Source organism: Peromyscus californicus, unplaced genomic scaffold (genome assembly GCF_007827085.1).
Source record: "Peromyscus californicus insignis strain IS unplaced genomic scaffold, ASM782708v3 Scaffold_4__1_contigs__length_199733344, whole genome shotgun sequence".
NCBI classification, from domain to species: domain Eukaryota; kingdom Metazoa; phylum Chordata; class Mammalia; order Rodentia; family Cricetidae; genus Peromyscus; species Peromyscus californicus.
The window spans coordinates 97,582,973-97,589,024 of NW_026294562.1; the positions used below are offsets into that span (position 1 = coordinate 97,582,973).

Genomic DNA, 6,052 nt, shown 5'->3' on the forward strand with positions numbered 1-6,052 from the left:
GGTTGGGTATTGGTGGGATTTCTAGTCCTAAGCTGTAGGCAAGCCCAGGGATTGGTGGGATTTTGAGCCCAGGGATTGGGTTTTCAAACCTGGAAATGATCTCAGACCTTTCACCCTACATCCACTGTCTGAGTGTAGTTCTGAGTTGGGAGCCCATCATGACGTGGGTTGTAGGACTAAGACCCCATATGAGTAAAGAGCAGGAAGGGCTGGTCTCTAAAGCACAGCTTTCCCAGATAGGATCACATTACTGAGGCTAGGAGCACTGGAAAATGTGCCAATAGTAAAAGGTATATATACCCAGGAGTGGGATTTCCGGGTTAGATGCAATTTCTAGTTTTAGTGTTTAGTTTAGTGTTCCTTTATCTATGTGGGGGCTGGATATGCAGTTAAGAGCATACAACGCTTTCCCAGAGAACCCGCGTTCTGAGCGCAGAACGCATGCCAGGCAGCTCACAGCTACCTGTAACTCCAACTCCAGGTCATACGAAGATCCCTTCTGGCCTTAATCTTCCCCCAATACACATAAATAAAAATAAATAAATCTTTTTGTATTGTGAGCTAGATGGGGTGGTGCACACCTTTAATCCCTACACTTGGGAGGCAGAGGCAGGCAGACCTCTGAGTTCAAGGCTAGTGTGGTTTACGAGTTTCTGAAAAATTCTGTCCCAAACCAACAAACAAAAAGTGTATGTGTCTGTGTAAGTGTATGCCACATATGTATCTATGGTTATGCACAGAGGCCAGATGAGTAGGATCCCCTGGAGCCAGAATTACAGGTGCTCGTGTGCTGCCTGATACAGGTTCAGGGAACTGAACTCGGGTCTTCTGCAAAAGCAGCAGTGTTCTTAACTACTGAGCCATCTCTCTATCCACTTCTTCCCCATTTCTTTAGTTTTTAAATTTATAAAAAAAAAAATTTGAGACAAGATCTGGATATGTAGCCCAGACTGGCCTCAAACTTGAGACCCTTCTGCTCCTGCCTCCCAAGAGCTCTGCTTTTAGTTTCTTGAGGAATCTCCATGCTACAAAACTAAAATCTTAAAATTTTTAAAGGAAGATTTATGTTTATTTTACGCATATAGGTGTGTTTGGGCAGCCTGTGTGTCTATGCACCATGTGTATGCAGTACCCTCAGAGACCAGAAGAGGGCATCAGATCCCCAGAACTGGACTTACAGATGATTGTGAGCTATGATGTGAGTGCTGAGGGCCTGCTGGACAGCAGCCAGTGTACTTAATAACTAAGCCATCTCTTTAGTGCCCCAAACCAGACACTTTTTCTTTTCAGATGGGGTTTCTCTGTGTAGCCCTGGCTGTCCTGGAACTCACTTTGTAGACCAGACTGGCTTCAAACTCACAGAGATCTGCCTACCTCTTCCTTCAGAGTGCTGGGATTGAAGGTGTGCGCCACCACACCTGGTCCCAAACCAAATTATAACCTCAAATCATTTTCCAGCTTCTACCTCCTGTTTCTTCCAAGCTTCTCACATGGAGGTCCTTCACTTACTTATCTCCTTTCTGTTTGCTCAGTTCCTCACACTGGGCACCTCAATTTTCTGCTGATGTGGATCATGGGGGTTCACGACCTTCACCATGCTGAATTCAAAGAATGCTGTTTTTGCTTTAACCTTATTGGAAATCTTTGCAGCAGTTAATGCTGTTGACCATTTAATAGTCCTTGAACTCCTTCCCTTGGATCTTGTCCATGATGTTAATTTCTCTCAATTCCTCTCTTACTCTCAAGTTTCTTCTCAGTTTCCTTCCTGGCCTGTCCTTTCCTTGGCTGGCTCCCTAAGCCCTGGCATTTCTGAAGTTCAGATATCAGGCATTGAGACCTTATTGCCTTTTTACCTTAGTGTTGTTGAGGGTTAGGATATTTCCACTGAAGTGTCTTAGGAAGTTCTTGCCAGGCCTGGAATATGATTTCTGGAATATGAAGTATGGAATGTGCACTACACTTCATGTAGTACAGGAGAATGTTTTATTATGTTGATTTTCTTTTTCTTTTTCTTTCCTTTCATTCTTTTTTTTTTTTTCAGACAGGGTTTCTTTGTGTATCCTCGGCTGTCCTGGAACTTGCTCTGTAGACCAGGCTGGCCTCCAACTCAGAGATCTCCCTGCCTCTGCCTCCCACATGCTGGAATTAAAGGTGTGAGCCATTATTGCCCACCTTTCTATAGATTTTCTGAATAAAAGCCACCACCCAGAGGTACTGGGGTTTATTACTTTAAATACAAGAAAACATATAATATAAAAGAATATTGGGGCTGGCAGGATGGCTCAGCAAGTAAAAGCTTAGTGCAAGCCTGATGACCTGAGTTCCATCCCCGGGACCCACACAGTAGAAGAGAACCAACTCCTGCACATTGTCTCCTGAATTACACACATGCACCACAGCATGCATGAGCTCTCACACATACATGCATACAAGATAAATAAATTTTTTTATAAATAAATAAGTAAAAATGTGATACCCCCCTCCAAACTCACATGTAGTGAAGCATTATTTTTTTCCCTAAAAGTGTTAATATGGATGAAAATTCTGTTCTTCCATATAGATGACTTGGGAGCCAGTTGCAAAGTAATGCTAATTGGCTGGTCTATCCATTTAATAGCATACCTCCTTTATTCATTGAGTATGATAGCATGTGCTCATAATCTCAACATTTGAAGAGGAACCCATTAGACTCAAGAGGCTATGGCCAGTTTAGCTACATAGTGAGTTCCAGGCCAATCTGGGCTGCAGAGAAAGTGACTCTGGATAGATATGCTTACAATCAATCTTTCTTTGTGTTTCCATTGTAATAACAACAGATTGCTACTTCATAGGGACTCACATTGGTCAGAACCACACAGTATTCACGGTATTTCATAGAGTAAGGACTGATTTTATGGCACAGAGAACACAAAAAGAGGAGAAAAAAAGCAGAGAAAGCAAGAGTGCAGGGCACGTAGTGATTCTGTGTAGGTCAAAACGTTTTATAAACCTAGGAGAAGGTAAGGATATTGGGGACTAGGGGGGTCCAGCCCCTCCATAGTCCCCTCCCAGGGTCTGGGAAGAATCTACAACCAGCTGATAATTAATCTTTGATAAAAAGAAATGAATCTATGTACATGAAACTCCTTAGTTCATACACTTTATTATTCTGTGATAGTTCTCTCTCTGCACAGCTTCTATTCTGCTCTCATGTCTAGCTCCTTTCTTGACTGATTTCTCTCTATATTTATCTACTGTCCCCTCTAGGTTCTATCTTAATTCCTTCATCTAGTTCTGTCCCTTCTAGGTTCTCATCTATCTAGTTCTTTCCCCTATCAGCTCCTCGCCCATCTGTTTCTCTCTCATCTTCCGCCCTGAGTTCTTTCCCCTGTCAGCTCCTCTCCCATCTCTTTCTCTCTCATCTGGCTCTTCCTCATCTTGTTCTTCCCCATCTGGCTCTTCCTCAGCTTCCATCTCGTTCCTCTAGTACTGTCTTCTAGCCCTTCAATCTAGTTCTTCCCTATCTCAGTTTGTTCCTCTCAAGTTCTTACCCATCTAGTTCTTCCATTCTCTTTTCTCTTCTCTGCCCTGTGCCCTGGAAGTCCCGGTATATAAAGGGAGGGTCCGAGCTAAATTGTGTAAAGCTATTACTTAACGTCCACCTCTCCTAGGTGGTGTCTCCTTGTGGAATTTACCGTAAGTCAGGAGACTTGCATGTGGGCTGTTATCATTGTTAGTCCTCGGAAGTTGGGGCCCACCTGGGCGGTGTCTCCTTGTGGAATTTAAGTCAGGAGACTTGCAGGTGGGCTGTTATCACTGTTAGTCCTCGGAAGGTGGGCGCCCACCTGGGTGGTGTTTCCTGTAGTCCTTGAAAGTGGCTAAGGGAGATAATCTGATTCCAGAGAAAACCTTTCCTGAGGCTGTTCTCCAAATACCTGGAATGTGTATGTCCAGAGGGTGATCAGTCCACACTGTTAGTCCTTCTTAGGGAAAAGTCAATTGAGAAAACTATGAAGGCACACATGATTTTCATAACAGAATATAGCTGATATATAACAAGCCAAGTAACACCAAAAACTCCTTGGGATTTGGCTTCTTCTGGAGGAATTCCCTGATTCCTCCAGGTAGTGACTTTGCCATAACCGGCTGAGTTCTTATGATATATTCCTGCGGCCTACAGTATAAGGAATTCAGGAAGACTGTGTGTCGATCAAACATACCAGAACACTGCCTGTATGGAGGACACATCTTTTTTCTCCCTTGTACTCTAGCTAATTAGACTGTGGAGGTTAGAATGAGAATGGTCCACATAGGTCATTAGATTGAAGACTTGGTCTCTATCTTGGAACTGCTCGGGCAGGATTAGGAGATGTGGCTTTATTGGAGGAGGTGAGTCACTGGGGCCATTCCTGTGAGTTCTCTGCCTTGTTGATCACGATGTAAGCTCTCAGCTACTGGGCAGCACCATGCCTTGCCCACCTGCTGCCATGCTCCCTACTATAATGGTGATGGACTTCTGCCCTTCTGGAACTGTAAGCCCTAAATAAGCCCCAAATAAACCAAGTTGCCTTGGTCATGGTGTTTGATCACAGCAACAGAAAAGTAACTAATGTATACTCCTTGCTCTCATCAGACTGTCCTTGTCTCTGGGATTATCTGGAAATATTTCCCTGAATACCTCAGCTTCCTGTTCAGTAAGACTTGGAGAGGGGATTTTTTGGTGGGCCATTTTAGGTGAGTGGTATTTCTGATTTTTTCCATTGGTCAAAGCAAAAATCTAGAAGTCACTTCCCCAATTCTATGCCTAACTAATTAATTGATCACTAATTTCTGTGAATTCTACCTCCTGAATTTATTAAACCTTTGCAGTTTTCGTCATCTCTACTCCTTCTACTGGTATGGTCCTTAGCCATCATCTCCCACCTAGGCCACCTTAACTGCTTCCTAATTGATCTCCACCCTTCCAACATTGGCCTTCTGTCTATTCTCCTTCAACATCCAGATGATCACATCTGCCATTCTCTCACGTTAAGCTCTGATGACTTTCTACTGCCCTTAAGTAAAGTTGCAAACCCTCAACTGACCATTCAAGACCCAACTTGATTTGGCACTGTTCCATTTCTTTTGACACTTGCCTTAGTCTGTCTTCTGTAGATATAACTAAATACCACGGACTGGGTAATTTACAGATGATAAGGATTTCTTCATTTTGTATTTCTGGAGTCTTAGATGTCCAAGATCAAGGTGAACATTTGGTGAGGTTCAACTGGCTGTTAGGACTCTGTAGGGTTCCAAGATGGCACAGGGCATCCTATGGTAAGGAGAGGGGAGTGCATAAAAGAGACACAGCCCGGTTGGGCTGTGGTGGTGCATGCCTTTAATCATAGCACTCAGGAGGCAGAGGCATGAGAATCTCTGAATTCTAGGCCAGCCTGGTCTACAGAGTGAGTTTCAGGACAGACAGGACTACACAGGGAAACTCTGTCTTGAAAAAACCAGAGAGAGAGAGAGAGCCAGCCAAACTGGCTTTTATATCAGACCTGTTCTCCACACAACCCTTAACTCCATTAACTCATGAATGGATAAACTCATCCATAAAAGCAGGACCCTCAAGACTTCTTGGGTCATGGGTGGATGGGAGGGGTTGAGACAGGACCTTACTATATATAACTCAGGCTGGCTTTGAACTTATAGTCCTCTTGACTCAAGCTGAGTTTAGGTGGAGATCTTCAGCAGCACCCATACTCTTTCTGTACTCCTGCTGCTTTTCTCTTCTTCTGCCTAACTTCTACTTCCTTCATCCTGTTCTCTCACTTAAGTTCTACTTCCAGTGTGAGCCTTCCAAGTGTCCCAGGCCAGACTAACGCTACCCACACAGTGCCCTGTGCATTTTCTTTAAGGCCCCATGCTTCTAACTACTTGGTGTCTCTCCTCTCTGTTATCTTTTAAGCTGTATGAAAGCAGGAACTCTTACCTTGTTCCTTTGGGTGTTCTTAGCACCAAGGACAGTGCCTCATACATTAATATTGTTAGTTGAGAGTGAATGAATGAATGAATGAATGAGGATACCTTA

At 43.7% G+C, this 6,052-nt stretch overlaps 1 long non-coding RNA gene across 4 annotated transcripts in view; it reads right to left on the reverse strand.

Moving 5' to 3' along the window:
• Positions 1-6,052, reverse strand: part of LOC128094815 (uncharacterized) — a 37,753-nt gene that overhangs the window by 23,562 nt on the left and 8,139 nt on the right. The gene's annotated exons all lie outside the window — the stretch shown is intronic.